Consider the following 21,268-nt stretch of genomic DNA (forward strand, 5'->3'; position numbering starts at 1 on the left):
TTAAGCGTCTGCCTTCGGCTCAGGTCATGATCCCAGGGTCCTGGGATCGAGCCCCGCATCGGGCTCCCTGCTCGGCGGGAAGCCTGCTTCTCCCTCTCCCACTCCCCCTGCTTGTGTTCCCTCTCTCGCTGTGTCTCTCTCTGTCAAATAAATAAAATCTTTAAAAAAAAAAAAAATCACACATCCATCCAAAGACTTGTGTGCACTTGTTGTGAGCCCAAACCAAAAAGAAAGCCAAATGTAGCATCAAATGGTGAATGGACAAAGTGTGGTATATTCATTCAATGGAATACTACTCAGCAACCCAATGGAAAACTACTAATGAAAGAAACAACACGAGTACATTGCAAAAGCGTTATGCTGAGTGAAAGGATCCACACACAAAAGGCAACACTGTATGATTCCCTTTATGTGAAATTCTGGGAAAAGCCAAATTACAGTGACACAAAGTGATCCGTGGGAATGAGGGACTGGGGGCTGGGAGGTGGGGACTGACTGGAGGAGCACTGGGAAACCTCTGGGGGTGACAGAAATAGTCTAACATCACTATTTTGGTGGTAGTTACATGATTGTATACATGTGACAAAACTTGTACACTTGAAATTGGTTCATTTCATTATGTATAAATTAATAATGGGCATTAAAAATTCTGAAAAGAAACATTTTGCAGAGAACTCTACTTTTGTCTTCTAATTTTACTGCCTTGAGTTCAGAGAATATGCCTTAATGATTTCAACCATTTAAAATATTATGCTATTCTCTCCTATTCCTGTCCCATTCACTTGTGCTCAAGTGTGCTCAATGTGGATTCTCCATTTGCCAGGGCCAAATTTCTACGTGTCTATTAAATCAAGCTTGTTCGTTTTGTATCTAAATTTTCTTCCTCCCAGAATTTAATTATTTATGCTTTTGTCTTTTAAAATACATTTTTTTTTTGGTTTTGTTTTGCTATTCTATTATGTTTCACAGCCAAATTAACATTTAAACTATGGTTAAAATATTTCCATTTCTTTGCTCATGGCAGTTTCTTAAAACCCACATCATCCCCCCTTTTGAGATACATTTTTCATTTTGCTTGAGTATGTCCTTGAGAATTTTTTTTCCAGGGAGGGTTCACATATAGTTAAAATAATCTTTATTGTGCTCTAATTCTTAAAAGAAGTTGGCTGGGCACAGAATTTAGGTTAAAATTATTTTCTCTTAGAATCATTTTACATTGTCACAATGTCTCCCAAGTACTTCATGTTCCAGCTGGGGTGTTTGATGCCATTCTTTTGTAGATATTTTTTTCCTTTCAAGGAGGTTTTAAGATTGTCTCTTTGTACTTTTACTTTGTACTTTATACCTTCTGAAATTTCCCCAAAAGATATTTAGGTATTTTGTTTTTACTCATCTTGCCTGGTCCTCAGTGATCCATGTTAATTAGAATTCTTTCTTTTCTTTTAATGTCTTTTTCTCCAATGATCAGTTGATCTTTTTGTTTACTTTGGACCATGATGGTGGTTTTCCTAGGATATCCTTAATTGTCTATAATTAGAGGGTCAAAGCAAAAGTCTTCTACTGCTTATGCCCTTCGTATTTCCTTTACTATTATTTTATGAGGGGCCTCAAGAGGGAGTGGAGGTTATCTCATGTTTTTCATGTGATGTATTTAAGTAGAAGTTCTGATGAACTGTTCTTTAATACTACCTGTATGATATTAACATCACCAAAATCAGAAGGTTACACAGTTAGGTAAAGAGAATCATTATCAACAGACTTTTGATACCCTAGTTTCCTCAATACTTTTGAGTACCACTGTCCTGGAGGTCCCCAAGACCACCCTCAGGTTTGATGATTCGCTAGAAGGACTCTGAGGACCCAGAAAGGCTGTTATTCTCATAGTTATGGTTTATTACAGCATAAGGACTCAGATTAAAATCAACAAAGGAAAAAGATACATAGGGTGGAGTCCAGAAGAGACCAGTTGTGCTCTCCCAGTGGAGTCACACAGATAGCACTTAATTCTCTCAGCCATGATGTGTGACAACACACAGCAAGTATTGACAGCTGGAAAACTTACCTAAACCTTGACGTCCAAGGTGCTTAGTGTGGGTGGCAAAGAGTGTCCACATGACTGACCTTAACTAGTCAGTCTTCATTCCCTTCATCAGAGGTCAAAAAGCATGGCTCAGGGCCCTAGGTGAACAAAAAGAGGTGTTCACCATTATTGTATTGTTAAGATAAAATATCTGGTGTGGCCCAAGATCTGTTATATAAAGAACTCTTATCAGGCAGGATATTCTAAGGGCGTAGAGGCTATCTCTCAAGAACCAGTAAGTCCAGTCCTTTCTTTAAAATGTGTAGGGTTTGAGTACCCCATGCTCACTGAGTGAACCCTTTATGGAAAGCACACAGTGCTCTCATTTCAACTTGCCTTTTCACACACATAACCCAGAGATCAACACTTATGATTGGCATCCAAAGTGGCAGGCAATCTCATGAGCCTGAGATTAAGGGCCTGAGCCCCTAACCTGTGGGATCTGAAGCTATCTCCAGGGAGATAGTATCAGAATTGAGCTAAAGTTTAGGGGACACTGGGGCGCCTGGGTGGCTCAGTCGTTAAGCATCTGTCTTCGGCTCAGGTCATGATCCCAGGGTCCTGGGATCGAGCCCCACATTGGGCTCCCTGCTCTGTAGGAAGCCTGCTTCTCCCTCTCCCACTCCCCCTGCTTGTGTTCCCTCTCTCGCTGTCTCTGTCAAATAAATAAATAAAATCTTTTAATAAAATAATAAAGTTTAGGGAACCAAGTTGGTGTGGGAAAACCCCCCATGTTCGGTGTCAGAAGTATTGTGAGCGGGGAAGCGGTATAAGAGTAAAGGAGAAACACATAGGAAGAGAAGAGTAGGTTTTTTTCTACTCTTTTTTTCTAAATGCTTAAAAATCAGATTAAGGGAACATTTTTAGCTTTAAATGCACAACATGGAACAAAATAAGGCTGATTATCCGGTGATCAAAGCATCTACCTGAAGAACTTGGAAAAAGAACAACAAATTAAACCCAAAGTAGAAGGAAGGAAATAACTATAAGAGTGAAATTAATGAACTAGAAAACAAATATATTTAGAGAGAGTCAAAAAGCCAAACACAAAGTTAGCTTTTAAAAAGCTAATGAAGGGCGCCTGGGTGGCTCAGATGGTTAAGCGTCTGCCTTCGGCTCAGGTCATGATCTCAGGGTCCTGGGATCGAGTCCCGCATCGGGCTTCCTGCTCCTTGGGAGCCTGCTTCTCCCTCTGCCTCTCTCTCTCTGTCTCTGTCTCTCATGAATAAATAAATAAAATCTTAAAAAAAAAAAAGCTAATGAAAATTGCTAATTTTTTTTCAAGACAGACAAAAGAGAGGGAGACAGGGGAATAAAAAAAACACAACCATGTCATGGTTGAAAATGGAACACCACTACAGATCTTTACTAAAAACATTAAAAAGACAAATAACAATTTATAAACAACTTTACACCTATAGATTTTAAAAATTAGACAAAAAATTAGAAAAAACTGATGAATTTTTCAAAACAAAATTTATAAAATCAATGTAAGAAGAATTAAAGACTGAATTTTTATTGCTCATTAAAGAAATTGAATCTGTAATGAAACACCTTTCAGGCCCAGTTGGGTTCACTGGGGAATTTTATTAAATATTTAGAGACCAAATAAAGCCAGTATTTGCAAACACTTTCAGAGAACAGAAAAAGAGAGAATACTCCCCAATTCATTTTTGAAGCCATCAAATTTTAGGTACCAAAATCTGAGAGGTCCATTAAAAGAAAGGCAAAATTACAGACCAATTTCACTCATGAACTGAGATTCAAAAAAAATTAAACAAAATATTAGGAAATGGACTGTAGAAAAACATGAAATGATAACACATTACTAGCATATGTGTTTTATCTCAAATTTACAAGGTTAATTTAACATATGAAATTAAAAGCCATAATTGTCCATAACAGAATAAAGAGGGGAAAAAATCACATAATTAAATGAATATAGAAAAAATGATAAAATCAAGTATCTGTTTGTGATAAAAGGTTTTCACAAGCCATATATGAGAGGGGAATTTACTTATCTGATGAAAGGAATCTAAAAACAAGGCAATAGTAGTGGTGTACTTAATGGTGAAATGTGGAAAGCTTCCCAATTAAGTTGGGAATAAGATACATAACTATTTCTATTCTACATTGTATTGGAGGTCCTAGCTAGTGAAATAAGGCATGAAAAAGATATAAAAGGCATAGGTTTTGACATAAAGAATTAATTCTGTCATTATTGTTAGCTGATATGATGTGTAAAAGTATTCAATAAACCCTACAGAAAAATAATTAGAATCAATAAGCATATTTATAGATGACTTAATGGCCATGAGATCAGTAAACAAAGATAAATTTTCTCTTTATATATCAGAAAAAAAAACAGTTAAAAAAATAGAAAAAAACCCTTCACTTAAAATAGCATCAAAAAAACCCCCATCAAATACCTTGGAATATGTTTACCAAAAAATGTCCAATATTTTTTTACAGAAAAAAGATAAAGTGTTATTGAGTAAAGTTAAGGAAGATCTAAATAAATGAAGAGATATACCATGTTCATAGATTGGAAGACTCAATATTATAAAGATATTCTCCAAACCGTTTTACATGTTAAATGTAATTCCAATCAGATTACAATTTAACAAAGTAATCCTAAATTTTATGTGGACATGCAAAGTGCTAAAACAGTCCATATTCTCTTGAAGAACAAATTGGGAGACTTTACTGGATAGGAAAAATAATTAGATTTCTACTGGACTAGTGTCCAGAATGGACTGGACTAGGGTAGCATTTGTGCAAGGTAAACAAACCAACAGAATTATAGAGAGAGCTCAGAAACTGACTCGTGTGTGGACATTTGTCTTACGTATTGGTTATCTTCATTTGCCTCTCCACACCACTCCCTGCTCTATGCCCTAAAAGGCTGTCCTCTACAGTAAGAAATAAAACCTGATCTGTGTATTAAGAGACTTAAATGTCTGACAGAGTTTGGGATGAATTAGTGATAGGCACATGGAAACACACACCCTCATACAGCAAATAAAACCCAGGTAATTCATTTGTTTATTCTTCATTCAACAAGCATTTATGTAATATAATTATTTGCCAGGTACCCTCTGGGTGCTGGGAATCCATCAGTGAACCAAACAGGCAAAACTCATTTGCCTTCATGAGGCTTATATTTCTTGTGAAGCTAGACAGCAAAATAAATTACACACACACCCACTCATAAAAACACATATAACACACACATAGAATGAAATGGAGAAAATAAAAAAGTCGATAAGGGGGCTAAGTAGTGTTGAGGGGTTAAATGAAAGGAAGGCTTCATAATAGCATGTCTTTTAAGGACTTGAGGAAATGAGGCAAGAAAGCTAGCAGTGCAGCTAACTGGGAAGACTCCACACAGACCACAGAGCAAGTGCAGAACCCCTGAGGTGGGAGTGTATCTGCTATTCCCAAGGAAGGAAAAAGAGATACGGAAGAGGGAAGAGAGTAAAAAAGACTGAGATCAGAGAAGCTGTGAGGGACCAGGTCGTGCAGCTTATCAAAAGGATTCTGGCTTATGCTCTGAGTGGGAATAGAAGCCATTAAAAGGATTAAAGTAGAAAAGTAGCACAATGTGACTTGATTTTAACAGGATCAGCCAGGCTGCTGCATTGAGAACAGTCTGGGGGACAAGGGTAGAAGCAGGGCTATCAGTTAGGAGGTTATCATCAGTGAGAGGTAATGTGGCTTGGTCCAGAGAAAGCAGCTGAGGTGATGAGAAGTCATCAGATTTTGAAGCTAAAACAAGAGGATTTTCTAGTAAATTAAATGATAGAAAGAGATGAGTCAAAGATGGTTCCAATATTTTTGGCCTGAGTTAATGGAAAAGTGGAATTTCTATTAACCCTCATTTCTACATGTAGAGGGAGAAGGCATTGGGCTCTGGGAGAGATCAAGAACTCAGTTTTTTGGGGTGCCTGGGTGGCTCAGTTGTTAAGCGTCTGCCTTCTGGGTGGTTCAGTCATTAAGCATCTGCCTTTGGCTTAGGTAATGATCCCAGGGTCCTGGGATGGAGCCCCACATCGGGCTCCCTGTTCAGTGGGAAGCCCTCTCCCACTCCCCCTCCTTGTGTTCCCTCGCTCGCTGTGTCTCTCTCTGTCAAATAAATAAATAAAATCCTAAAAAAAAAAAAAAAAAGAACTCAGTTTTTTGTATATTAAATGTGATATCCAAATGGGGATGTCACATAGCCAATTAGGTATGAGTATGGAGATCAGGGGAAAGAGCCAGGCTAGAGATACAAATGACCAACTCCTGTGGGAAAAAGAGAATATAATCCACAGCATGCTACATGGTTCAGCTATCAGCCAAGTTTACATAATAATGGCATAGACATAATTACCTCCACAAATTTATAACTATTTTGAGAAGATGGGGAAGAGTCCGCATGTGTAGTGAACTTAGGAGCTACATCCTCATCTTCTATAATAAAACTCAACAGAAGCTCAAACTAAAAGAAAGCATTTAAAAATATATGGAGGTATATTTTAAAAGAAAAGGTTAAAGTAGCTGAAAGTATTTACTTCTGTAGAGTGGGAATTGGGATTGAAGGTATAAACATAAAGATGATGACGTAATTGGTATTTTAAAGGCCCTTAGGCCACAGTGCAGCTGATGGGAGCTGAGTTCAAGTCTCAACGCCTCACTTAACATTATGCAACGTTAGGCAAGCTACCTAATTTCTCAGTGTCTCAGTTCTCTGTTTCCAGTCTCTTCATTTGGAGACTGGAATTAGTATCTAAAGCACAGGAATGTTAAAAAGTTTAAATGTGAAAACACGTGTATGCAGTCAGTACTGAATATGAGGTAACTATTACCACCATTGTCCTTGATCACATGTTTCTCACTCTCACTGGTCTGTTTACTCTTCAGGGGAAGTCCCACTCACCCAGCCCTCCCAGTGGCCAGCATTTAGGGGGAGCTTGGTCACTATTCCTTGAATTAATGGACTGACTCACAAACGAAGAGTTGGTACAAGGGTCCTGGGACAGCTACTGAGCCTCTGTAGCCTAGCTCCCTGGGGCCTTTGGGTCAAATTTCCAGTGAGCCATCATGCTAGGGGACATGTGATCACTACAAGCCCCCGTATTGTCCATCACCACTAACTCCCTGAGAAAGCCTCTTACAGAGTCCCTGTGACATACAGCAGCAAGAAATCGTCATTTAGCAAGTGGAGAGGAAATCCTCGTTGCAACATTTCTCTCAAGGGTTATTAATCCTCAACTGTAATAATCACATTGATGGTCCGAACCTGCCCCACCTGTAACATGGAAGCTGCCTAATGATTTGATCATCCTGTTTTCTCAGAAACTCCAACTGTATTCCTGATACTTGCCACAGACATGACAAAATTGGCAAAAACACCCTTTTCCAGTGACAGATTCTACGAATAATCAGTGATGCACTGTTAAAGTAACTGTTGACTGCACTTTATTTGTAGATATTAAAAGGATTAATTGCACTGGCAGTGCGCCTGGAGGATGACGCTCTCTGAGCGGCGCCGGGGTGCGAATGAGCCCGCCAGCCCTCCCAGGGTGCTGGGAGGGGTTGTGGTCAGTCCCCTCCTTTTCCTTTTCTGAATGGCTCCCTCATAGGAGTCCAGGTCACATTCCATAGGACTGGCCCGACGTCAGACAGCGTTTACTTGGGCTAGTGATAGGTTCAGCTAGGAATGGACAGGAGAATAACATCACATGTGCGTAAAGCACTTCACGGTTGACTGCAACATTCAGTATCACTATCTTACCTGATTGATCTTATCCAGCTCCCTGGTTTAAAGTGCAACTTCTGCATGGCTGACTCCAACATTTATGTCTCCATCCCAGCCTCTTCCTGCCATTACAGACTCACACATTCAGGTGCTTTCTTTTTCTTTTTCTTTTTTTTTTTAAAGATTTTATTTATTTATTTGACTGAGAGAGACACAGCGAGAGAGGGAACACAAGCAGGGGGAGTGGGAGAGGGAGAAGCAGGCTTCCTGCTAAGCAGGGAGCCCGATGCGGGCTCCATCCCAAAACCCTGGGATCATGACCTGAGCCGAAGCAGACGCTTAACGACTAAGCCACCCAGGCGCCCCCAACTAGGTGCTTTCTTTAGATGTCTAGTTCATTGTCTAATAGGCATCCCGACCTTGACAGTTCACAAATGGAGCTGACTTCCCTCCCCCCGCCAAGTCGTCTTCATCTCAGTTTGGTAAAAACATCCTCCAGAAGCTGAAGCTCACAATCTGGTAGTCAGCGTATCTATATTCCTCCTCTTCTCTCACCCTCCCACATCTGCAAGTCATGTTATCTCTCCCTCCCAAAATATCTAGAGTCTGTCCAATTTTGTCCTTCTCCATACACTTCCCTAATCCAGGATACCGTCACCTCTCTCACAGGAACTACTGAAAAACAGTGAAGGCAAAAGGAGAGGTGAGTCCTTGAGGCTGAATGGCTGCCCTATGCCCAGAGCACATGCTTCCCCATGGCGCACAGGGCCTCAAGGTGGAAAGAAGCCTCCGCTTCTGGATTACATATCCTCCTGTCCCCACCGAGACATGACTCTCAGTCTGGGATTCCCAGTCTGGTCTGGTGTGCTGGTGAGTACTCGGACACAGCTTCAGGAAAGGACTGGTCCTCCCAGGGGAGAGGATGTTGCAGTTCCCTATGTGCCTCCCCCGTGATTGGTGCTTTCCCTCAAAGCCTTCTAGAGTATGACCTGGTGGCTGAGGAGCTCCCATCAGCCTCCACCACATGGGAAGTGGCTGCACCCTAGAGCTGCAATGGCAGGTAGGACTGATAACAGTAACAGCGCAAAGGAAAACTTAATGATGAGAAGAATGTTCATAGTTCAATCTCAGCAACCTCTCTTCCCTCCTGTAAAAAAGAGGGAGCTCTGGCTTGTCTCGAGTGACATGATGGCTGAGATTTGAGTCTTTCATATTTCAGAACACTCTCCGACACAGCCAGGGAAGATGTGGTGATTTGGCAAACACTCTCTTCAGTATCTCACAGATGGCTTACTGGGGGCTCAGCTTTTCTCAGCACTAGAAGACAAAAGAAAAGCTTGGTGACTGGCTTGTGCTCCGTAGGAACTGACTGCCTGGGATGTGGCTGAAGCTTCGCCACAGACAGTGGTCGGGTCCTAATTGGCAGAGAAGGAAACCATAGATCCAGACTAAAGAGTTGAGCCCTTTTCTGAGGAAAGTAAACTTGGTGCTCATCTCATCTTCTTGGGATTGATTATTTTAAAAGTATGGTTTTGGAGGTCCTAAAATTTCATTGAGTCTGCATGGGTTCATTAGACATGGGGGACAGCAGACTAACATCACTTCCTTTTTTGATTTGGGCTACTTGGCTCCCAGATCGGTGCACTTTTGTAAGCACAGTAAACGTGGACCTCAGCACAGCATCTGGTGAGGTTTCTCCCGATCCCCTTTATATGATCTGGATACATTTAGGCTGGACGATAGCAAAACAAGGTGAATTCTCTCCCACTTGGACAACCATACCAAAGGATGCTGCTTAATGATTCAACAATTAGGTATTATCTAGTTCTATTATTGCGTCAATAATTTAGAAGAAGACCTAGAATCTGGGCATGACATGATATGCACAATAAGAACACTGGAGTCCAGAATCAAGATTCATAAAAATCCTGATAGGTAAGTGAGATGGATAAAGCCTAACAATATAAATTGATTAAGATAAATTATTTGAGGGCCTACAAAGTCAATGATGCAACCTCTGAAGTAGGTGCAATTATGTGAAAATAAAAGTCTTGATGGTTTAATCCTACCTTGAATCAAAATGTGAAATAACTACCAGAAACTGATTTTGTTTGGGGCTGCATCAGTAGAGATACAGTCTAGAAAGGGAGGGTGTACACCAGCCACCACACACCCAAAACACTAACTCTGTCCTGGGCATCTCAATTTTAGAGATATGTAATCACCTGGAAGACGGTGAGAAGAGCAACCACATGGGAGAGGGTCAGGATTATAGAAGGAGCAATAAGGAGCTCTTAAGCTGTAAGGAAGGACTCAAAGCTCCAACAAAGATGAGATTCTTGTCAGCACACAGAAGAAGGACTATACTTGTTCTTAATGGCTCCAAGGATTAGAACTAGGACCCAAAGGTGGAAGCCATAGGAAGATGTAGAACATTCTTTTCTATCACAATGCAAAACCAGTCTGTTTATCTCTGAAAGTGGTAAATTCCCTTCTTGTTGGGCAGGTTTCTCTGCTTTAAAGAAGAATGGAATATGGAGAGGGGGTTAAACAAATGGAAAGCCTTTCTCAGCCCTGATATCCTGCAATTCCCTGATCTCAGACATTAACTGATAGGCAAGAGAGACAGTAGTTTTGGAGCAAGGCAATTGTGTTATCAGGAGTGAGATTAAGGAGACAGGATTTGGTGGAGTGTGCAATTGTATTTGAGGGAAAGATGTGGTGACTGGGAGGTCAGAAGAGTGATGGCTGTTGCCTAATAAAGCTTAATTGTGCATCTTAGGAACATGTATACTTTAAAGGGGGATGTGGGAAAGAGGAGGTGAGTTCCAAGCCTTGGCGTACCTAGCACAGGAATATTGAGTATTGGAATCTTCCTGAACCTTCTTATTATTTCTCAACATACTTCCCTAATAGATTCTTTGAGATTTGCACATGACTTTTTTAATGCTCCTATTTTCCCAGAGAGCATGTCTAGTCAAAGACTGTCCTCTGTAAAAACAAAGCAGATTTCAGAAGTTAAAGGGCCAAAGAAAAGGCTTTAGCATTGAATTTGAAAGTAAAATGATTTATTCTGAAGACTTTTTATAGATCTATTAATTCTCCCTAGGAATAAAAACCCAGAAGTAATTGGAGATGAAAATTTGTTCTTATTAAAGCACAAATATCATTTTGGAACATCAGAGCATCCTTAGAAGCCTGGGCATTGTGTGATGGCTCTGACTTCCATGATAAGTATCACTGGCTTCTGGAGAAAAGAAAACATTAAGACGAGTTGGAGATAATTATGAATTTACCTCGCATGCCAAACATCCTGTCATCCTGAAAATGTCCATCAAAACTAAGAATTCACATTTAGAAATGAGAGAATGAGAGTCTCTAGTAAAGATGCCCTCTAAAGAGAAGCACAGCAATGAGTGAATGAAACCAACATGCTCAGTGGTATGAATAATCATAAACACATTACTTTTATTCTACCACGGATGGAGACATGCTCCAGAGAAAATCATCACAGGACCTGGGTGTGTTTTTTAACCTTTTACTGGAGACGAGCACTGGGCATCCCACTTCTCTGTCCCTGTCAACTATTCCTCCGAGTTTGGTACATGGGTCACCAAGTCACTTTATTTGACCTCCAAAATGTGTCTTGATTGCAACACTTCCCCTCTATTCCCTTGCATCTGTCTCCGGAAGGTGACTCGGGGGTTAATTCTACCTCTTCCCATCTATCCTCCATGGAAACACAGATCCGATCACTCCACTCCTTGCCTAAAACCTTCGCTGAATCCCAGATGCTCTGAGTCTATCCTGTAAATGATGACTTCTCCAGCTGCTTTCCTGTTATTTCCGCTAAGATGCCCAATTCCCCAATCAGTCTGAACTATTCTTAACTCCCTGCACATACCTTACCCTTTCATGCCTTTGTGTGCTGCGGCTGCTTCCTGGACGACGGCTCCCTTCTCTGCTGGTGAAATGTTCTTTTGTATCTTTGAAGACCCAGCTTGCAAGTAATCCCTACCGTGCAAACATCAGGTCCCTCCAAGCCTGTGCTTTCTGCTCGGAAAGCCCTTTGTCCATATTTCTATTACCGCATGAAATTAGAGATATTTGTGTTAGACTGTGAGATCCTGAAAGTAGGAGCTATTCTTCTTCCTGTTGGCACTTTTATCGGGGGACCCAGACATTTGACAGAAGAGCACCCTAGGCCAGAGAGGTTAAATAACTGGCCCAAGGTCACACAGCTAGTTAGTGCTGGAGCCAGGCCCCAACCAGGCAGCCTGACTGCAGAGCCTACAGTGCTCCCACCTGGAGAGCCCTTGCCTAGCCCAAGAGGATTTTAGAGGTTGGTAAAGCAGAAGGTGGCCAAATTCTCCTTTCTTGTGCGGTGGAGAGAGACTTGAGGAAGTGTGCAGTAGCTGAACTGGGAAATACAATTCTCCAGAACCTTCCCTTTATCACACAAGGTTTCTACCCTCAGGGCTGACCTTCACCTTTTATCAGCAGGGACTCACTTCTGCCTTTGCAGCTAGTAGGGAAGAGAAAAAAGTAAAGAGAGAGATGCGACCTTGACTGAATCCCATATTAGAACTAGGGCAAATGGGGCTTTAGCAAAAGAGGATCTGCCTTTCCTTCATGCACAAGCATCAGTCCATTTCCCTCCATATGCACTAAATGTTCCTAATACTCTTTAGGGAAATAAGAGATTTGGTTACAATAAAGGGAAGTGTAGGTGTAATTAGAAAGCATTTCAGATGTACTTCCAATACAGACAATAACAATCGTCTCTTTCTTAAAAATTAAATGAACTAATACATGTAAAACATTTAACACAATGTCTGAAGTATGTGTTAACTCATTATCTGCGTCGCCCCCACACCTCTTAGAGCAGTGCATAGCACGAAGTAGGTCCACAACTATCAAGCACAATGTATCAGTGAATGAGCATCAGGCATCTCTACAGGAAGGGGAAGAGAAAAAAGGAAAGAGAGAGAAGTGAGCTTGACTGAAGGTTTTTTTCTATCAGGGAAAGCACAGAACAGAAACTCCTCTCCAACAGCTCGACCCACATTTGAAAACACTCTTACATCGTGATCTACTAGCTGGATAAAGCAGACACAGAGAAGCTACAAGAATTTCCTAGGCTATGAAAAGAATTATACAGGAGAGAAAACACATAAAATATCCCTCTAAAATGGTATGGCTCTAGGAGCCACAGAAGGTTATCAGATACCATCAGAGAGGTTGAAGAACCTGCCGAGGATCACAAAGTTCACCAGTGTCAAGGATGGGTCTGAAGATACTTTCTATATCCCCGGGCTCTCTGTGACCCTAAGTCTTCATTCAAAGGCGGTGACTTTCAGAAGGTGTCAAAATATCCTATCAGAATTTTAGAACAATCCTCCCACTCCAACTCCCAGGACTTAGCAGAGAGTCCTCAGTTTTCTCCACCCAATGCTCCAGTTGAGACTCACAGGCATTTCTAGGAAGAATTAAGTCAACTGCTACAGAGAGTCTACTTCTTGGTAATGGCCCAAGGCCATTCCATGTGTTGGGGTGTTCTGGGTGACAAACCTGGGCAGGGAGGTTGCCCTGATCTCCTGAGGAATTCCCAGCCTCCTTAGAATCATGACAGTCTATGTTATGTAGGAATTCTATCTTCCCTCTGCAAAGGCATAGTTCATTCATGCAGGACAACAAAGGCAGCTTCGGGGGAGGCAGGGGAGACCTGGGCATGTTTTAAAAAAAGAGAGAATGAGTCTTCACTTTAAATTTACTCATTCATCTGTTCAGCAAGCGGTTGTTGAATACCTACCATGTACCAGGCACTATTCAAATTGCTGGGAATACAAAGAGGGGAAAAAAGGGTAAGAATCCTTGCTGTGATGGAGCGGCCAGTGCAGCCGATATTCTAGAACTCAGACAACAAAGAAATTAAAAAAGTAAACTATATTGTATGTCAAATGGTAAAAAGTGTTACCAAAAATTATAGGCAGATAGGAGGTGGTAGAAGGAACTCAATTTTAAATAGGAAGGTCAAGGAAGACCTCAGAGACAATGACACTGAAAAGAAGACCTGAAGGAAGTGAGGAAGCAAGGCATCTGCGTATGTAGGAGAAGTGGTTAAGGCAGAGAAAAATGTCCCAGAGGCAGCAGTGTCTGAACAGTAGGAGGAGCCTCCAGTGTAACTTGAGTGGAGAAAATATCTGGGAAAGGATTGGAGATGAAGTCAGAGATCACGGGGATGGGGTCTAAATCCTGGAGGAGTTTGGCTATTATTCTGATGAAACTAGTAGTCATCAGAGGATTTGGGGCAAAGAAGTGACAGGAATCAGCCAAAAATTTAAAGGGATCATTCTAGCTTTTGTGTAGAGAACATCATGAAGTGAGGAGGCAAAATAGGATCATGATAACCAATTAGGAGGCCATGGCAACAAGCCTGCAACTTATGCTATTCAAGTTTCCATTGTTTTTAGCTAATTTCCTAAGATTATCTTAGATTTTATATGGTAGCCTTAGTCATTAAGAAGTGGCTTACTTGGTTATGGAACTCACCACTGCTTTCGCTGTGCACACGCTTCTGCTATTCATCTAGTCAGATGCCATAGGGTATGATAGGACACTCCTTTTGGTTAGGAAGATTCACAATAGGGTCCTAAGTGATTCTTTTTCCCAGGAACTCTGGGATATCAAAACAACTTTAGGACAATCTAGCAAACTGTAAAAAGAACTTTGAACATATTCATCAGGAAACCTTTCCCAACACTGGGGCCCCCAATCACCCCTAATACAGGCATCTCCCTCTAGGCTCTCCAACAGAAAAGGTGTGAAGGCTTCCCCAGCCTCGAGGTGCTCCTAGATATCTGGCAGGAGAGAGTCCAAGTATTAGGTTGAATTATGTGAAAGTTCCACTTTTGTAGTTAAAAAATGATGGACTACTAGTAATTTCATACAGTTCAGTCTTTTCATGGTTCAGAGTCAGTGTGAGCTGAGCTTGCTGCTGCCCAATGCTCTCATGAATGCCCTCTGGCTTAGTACAGGAGAACTCATTCCAAAATAAAATGCAAGCCTTGGCAACTCAGGGCGGCCTGTACAAAGGATACTGACAGGGCCTGTATGTGAAGCAGTCAGACCAAGAGCAAGTCAACAGGGCAGTTGGGAATGTCTGGAGCTCAGCACTGGCCAGTAACATTTGGGAAGAGGAGGTGTGAGCTTAAGGAAATCATGCCATAAAACAGATAGGGGGATAGGAATGAAAATGTCACATATGTAATTGATTTTTTTAAAAAATACATTCCAAGGGAAAAATAATAACAACTCTTACATTGAGTCTAGTGTAACCCTGAAACTAATATCTGACAAAGATGCACAAAAGACACAAACATCTCTACAGAAACAGTAATACACAAGCAAACAAACAAACCTATAGGCTAATTCTTATATGGATATAGTTGAAAAATCCTATATATTAACAAATAAAATCTATGGGTATTAATAATACACCTTGACCACACAGGGTTTATTCCAAGATGCATGGATGTCTCAAAATTAGTAAATACGTTAATGGATTAAAGAGGAAGCATCTCAACAGAAAAGGTATTAGATAAAATTCAACATCCATTCCTCATAAAATAGTGATGTAACATGAAGAGTATTATCATTGAATTCAAGATAGAACAAGAATTCCAGTTATCGCTCTTGTTATTCAACAGTTTGGGAAGTTCTAGCCAATGCCATAAAGTAAGAAAAATATGTGAAAGGTAAAATTATTACAAAAAAGGAGCAAATATGATTCTTCAGAGAAGATATGATTGCTTCACTGGAAATCAACGACAACCATGTGAGTAACTACTGAAACTAATGAAACGGGTAGCTAATAACATGTATGTAAAAATCATAAATCAAAAGACAACCCAATAAAAAATGGGCAAAAAGCTAAAACATAAGTTTTATAGAAGATACATAGAAAGCTAGGAAAGGTGCTTGATATCCTTAGTGCTAGAGGAAAACCACAGGAAACACCATCACTAGAATGGCTAAAATAAAAAGACGACAACACCAAATATTGGCAGGGACATAAAGCAATGAGAATTCGCATACACTGCTGGTGTGAATGCAAAATAGTGCAATGTAGTAAGAAACTATATGCATTTCTTAAAAACATATATCTACCTTACAACCAAAGAATTTTACTGCTAGGTATTTACCCAAGAGAAAGGAAACATATGTCTACCCACAGACTTATGCAAGAATATTCATAACAGCTGTGTTCATATTAGCCAAAACAAAAGCAAACAAAGAAAAAAACACCCAAACTAGAAACAACCCAAATGTCCAAGAGCAGAAGAATGAATAAACAGATTCTGGTGTGTTCATACACTGTAATATTACTCAGTTAAAAAAAAAAAAAAGGAATGAACACTGATATACTACACAACATGGTTAAATATCAAAAACTATATTGAGCAAAAGAATTCCCTCTTACACAAATTAAGTATAAGAACAGGAAACTGTGGTGATAGAAGTCAGAAATTGGTTGCTGTTCAGGTAGGGTGGAGGGACTGACTGGAACAGGACATGATGGCACTTTCTGGGACAATGGAAATGTTCTATACCTTGTTGAGGATGGTGGTTACGTGGGTGAACACAAATGATAAAACTCATCAAACTGAGCACTTCAGATCTATGCACTTTATCAAATGTAAATTATATCTCAATTTAAAAAGTCTTTTCTATATATACCAGTGAAACAGATTTTGAAAATGAAAAATTGCCCATTCTCAATGGCAGCAAAAATTGAAAGTACACAGGAAAAAATCTTAAAAAGAAATGTAAGGAATCCAGATAAAGAATACAAAATGTTATTAAATGACTTTTTAAAAATTCCAAAGTAAATGGAGATATTTTATGTTCCCAGATGGGAATATTTAAATTTGTAATGATGCTCATTCATACCAAAATCGTACATAAACATAAGTAAATCCCACAGCAGTGTCACAATTCATTTTTTAAACTTCTTCTCGAAATCGTATAAAGGATTACTTGCAAGATTACATCCATGAAATAACCAGTCTTTTCACCATTTATAAGAATGAGACATTTGTCTTACTAGATAGTAAAACGTATTATTAAGAGACTGTAATTCTAATACCAATATACTGCTACCAAAACAGAGAAGATGAGGGGGGGAAAAAAGACCGATAAAGTACAAAAATAGACCAACTACATAGGCAGTTCCCTACTTGGGTGCATAATTATCTCATTAAAACATAAGGGATATGGGGCACCTGGGTGGTTCAGTTGTTAAGCATCTGCCTTCAGCTCAGGTCATGATCCCAAGGTCCTGGGATCGAGCCCCGCATCGGGCTCCCTGCTTGGCGGGAAGCCTGCTTCTCCCTCTCCCACTCCCCCTGCTTGTGTTCCCTCTCTCGCTGTCTCTCTCTCTCTGTCAAATAAATAAATAAAATCTTTTTAAAAAAATAGGGGATGCAAATGCACAAAACCCGAGAAACGTACTTGGATATTTTTTATAAAGGGATTTCTATTCTCTAAGAACTAAAAATTTTATTAAAACCCTAATCGCCCATTACTTTAGTAGCACAATTTTTAACAACATGTTCCCAATATTCTCTTCCATTCACAATAGATCCCAGAATCAATAGGATAAGTGTTAGAAAGCATGTGTTTGAGGATAACAGTGAACTGCTTTCAAATTCTAATTATTTCCATATTTATCCCAATTTTATTACATTTTGGGGGTTATACTTTATGATTAATAACAGCATTTTTCAATTTCCCATCTTCTGTGTGTGCACATGTGTAGGTTTTGCTTTTCTTTTTTAATTGCTCTGCTAAAAATAATTTACATCCCATAAAATTCACCTGTTTTTAGTGTAAAGCCCAATGAATTTTATTTTTTTTTATTTTCAAAGAATTTTTTTTTAAAGATTTTATTTATTTATTTGAGAGACAGAATGAGAGACAGCACAAGAGGGAAGAGGGTCAGAGGGAGAAGCAGACCCCCCCGCCGAGCAGGGAGCCCGATGCGGGACTCGATCCCGGGACTCCAGGATCATGACCTAAGCCGAAGGCAGTCGCTTAACCGACTGAGCCACCCAGGTGCCCAAGCCCAGTGAATTTTAGTACATTTACAGAATTCTAAAATATCACCACAATCTAATTTTGGGGCATTTCCATCATTCTAAAAAAGAAACCTCATGCCTATTTCATCATTCCCCATCACCTCCCTAGTCCTAGACAACCACTAATCTACTTTGAATCTCTATAGATTTGCCTTTTCTGGACATTCCATACCAACGGAATTCCATATTAATGGAATCATATAATATATGTTCTACTGTGTCTGGCTTCAAAATCAAGGCAAGATGAGAGACAGTTTTTTAAACAATTATATAAATACCACTAATCAAATAAAGATGAAAATACTGCTGAAACTGAGCTGTTTCAGCCAGTCCACTTAAAATAGTTTCAAGAGCTTTATCAGCTGATATATTAAATGTCAAATTTGGGTTACAAAAGATGGTTTAGTGATGTCAACGTATAAGGCTCAAAGGTGCAGACTGTACAAAAGTTAAAAATATGGGGCGCCTGGGTGGCTCAGTCGTTAAGCGTCTGCCTTCAGCTCAGGTCATGATCCCAGGGTCCTGGGATCGAGCCCTGCATCAGGCTCCCTGCTCTGCGGGAGGCCTGCTTCTCCCTCTCCCCCACCCCCTGCTTGTGTTCCCTCTCTTGCTGTGTCTCTCTCTGTCAAATGAATAAATAAAAATCTTTTTAAAAAAAAAGTTAAAAATATGAGTATTTGTTATATGACAATATTGGCAGTTTAGGAAATGTTGGCTTAATCAGATGGGGTTGAAATAACCAATTATTTGGAACAAATTATTTAAGATCATTAGCTCATATATACACCAAATTCATTCCAAGTGGATTCAAGTTTTAAAGTAGAGAGTGCAGTTTAGGTTGCGGCCTCTGGAGTAAGACTATTTGGGCTTGATTCCAGGCTCCGCCACTCACTATGTAACCTTGAACAAGTCACTTCACCTCTTCGTATCTCAGTTTCTTCATTTGTAAAATAAGTTATAATAAGAGCATATGCCTTAGAGGGTCTTTGTGATGAATAAAGAAGGTAGCATATGCAAAGCTCTTGGAACAGGGGCTGGCAAAGTGCTCAGTAAATGTTCTTGGAACAGGGGTTGGCAAAGTGCTCAGTAAATGGTCGTCCTGGATGCGTCTGGTTGTGGATATCAGTGATTTTTGTAATCTCAGGAATGAGGGCAGAAATGGGAGGGACTTTTGAAGCTTATCTCCAAAGGCGGAATTTTCAGTAAAAGAACATCATATATGTGAATACATAAACATTTACTTAGGTAAAAAAGCAAACAAACACTGACACATTTATTTCCAAAGAGATCTTAAAAATTACTAAGAAAAAAACTAATGTGGGGGCGCCTGGGTGGCTCAGATAGTTAAGCGTCTGCCTTCAGCTCAGGTCATGATCCCATGGTCCTGGGATCGGGCCCCGCGTCGGGCTCTTGGCTCGGCGGGGAGCCTGCTTCTCCCTCTCCCTCTGCCTCTCCCCCTGCTCATGCTCTCTCTCTCTCTGTGTCTCAAATGAATAAATAAAATCTTTAAAAAAAAAACTAATATAAACCCCAATACAAAAAGAAATAAAAGAAACAGACAAGTCACAAAAGGAAAAAAAAAACCCAAATGGTCAATTGATGTATAAAATGATTAAAACACAAATTATATCAAAATCATCATGCTGTACTTTGCCTGTTAGATTAGAAAATAATACAATTATAATAACAAAAAACCCGTGAGATCTATATAAATTAAAATAATAACTATAACAACCAGAAAAAGCAAAAATTAAAAACAGGTGAGAAATCCCCTGAAAATGTCAGTAAAGAGAAAGCAAAGAAAATCAGAAGCCAATTAAAACTGGTGAGAATACTCAGCAAGAAAAGTATAATTAGCTCATTCATTCATTTAGTAAAAAAAAAAGTCACTAACAAGATGTCAAGCATGGCACGAGGCGCTAGAATTTGGGGTTTACAAAGGTGAAGTAGAGTCCCCAGACTCTGAGGAGTTCCCATCCCATCCCATTTGCTCGGAAGTGCAAATAAAATACAACCAGCATTAAACATAATGCAAACATTACCAGAACATGGTATACTATAAAGTCTTAAAATATTTTTAGGCTTGCAAAGACATAAAATGAGAAATGTGAATTATTTTTTTTTCATTTTTGGCTGAGAAAAAAAAAAAGAGAGAGAACGTGCTTTTCCCCATAACATGGGAGGAGAATAAAAGCTGTACTTTTTAGACTAGGGTGTCTGTTTTCCTGACAAATCATCTGTTCCCATTCTCCTACCCCCATCTGGATGGTTTCTAAGTTGTTTCAGTTTTTCTTCTCTCCACAACCCTGATGACAAAAACTGCGTACACTTCATTATCACAGCCCTCCGTGTCATTGGAAATGGAAAGGTTACTGCAGGGTTTTGCTGCCCAAACAGGGGAGAGGGGATGAGGGTAGGCCTGGGAGGAGGGAGCCTGGGGCCTCAATAGCATACTCACTCAGGTACCCCAGGACACAAAGCAAGGGCCCCTAGCAATCCAGAAAACCTGTTCCAGGAGGCAAGTCTTCACTGTCCGGTTAGAAGGTTCAGTTTAGGACAAATCTTTTTTCTTCCCTTTCTCCCGCTAGCATTTACTCCCTCATCCATCTGTCACAGCTGCAGAGTTCCCCAGCCATGAAGGAATCTGACCCCAAATTCTATTTTAGTCCTTGTGATGCCTTACATTTAACAGAAATAAATGTAACCACGGAAGACGACAAATCCTGCTCACGCAGGTTAGAGTTTTCAACTGGGTCACGAAGGATCTTAAATATCCATGTGACTTGTAAACAGGCCAGTGAAGGACAGCAGAGAATTCCAACAAGCCAGGGAAGACTGGAAGGGGGTTGGTTTGTCTTTGCCACACTCTCTGGTGTTTCAAATTAAAGTGTCAGCTGAAAGGCAAACAGATCAGGGGTTCAACCCCAGCTCTGCCATCCACTTTGGGCAAATTGTCAAACATTTGTTTCCACATCTCTAGAGTGAAGGTAATAGCACTGAATGTTTTTTGTTTGTTTTTTAAGTAGGCTCCACGACCAGCATGGAGCTGAATGTGGGACTTGAACTCACGACCCTGAGATCAAGACCTGAGCTGAGATCAAGAGTCAGATGCTTAACCGACTAAGCCACCCAGGTGCCCCACTAACTGGGTTTCTGTGATTATTAGAAACACTACATGACCCTGACACTGGAAATTTAAAGGAATGTATGCTATTATTTACCAGTCAATCTGGCTTCCTACTCTTCCTCAAACCTCTGAACTCTTCCTGTACCTCAGTATCAGCAAATGACTTTGTTTCTTACCTCATG

Source organism: Leptonychotes weddellii, chromosome 11 (genome assembly GCF_054177405.1).
Source record: "Leptonychotes weddellii isolate Sample4059 chromosome 11, ASM5417740v2, whole genome shotgun sequence".
Lineage (NCBI taxonomy): Eukaryota > Metazoa > Chordata > Mammalia > Carnivora > Phocidae > Leptonychotes > Leptonychotes weddellii.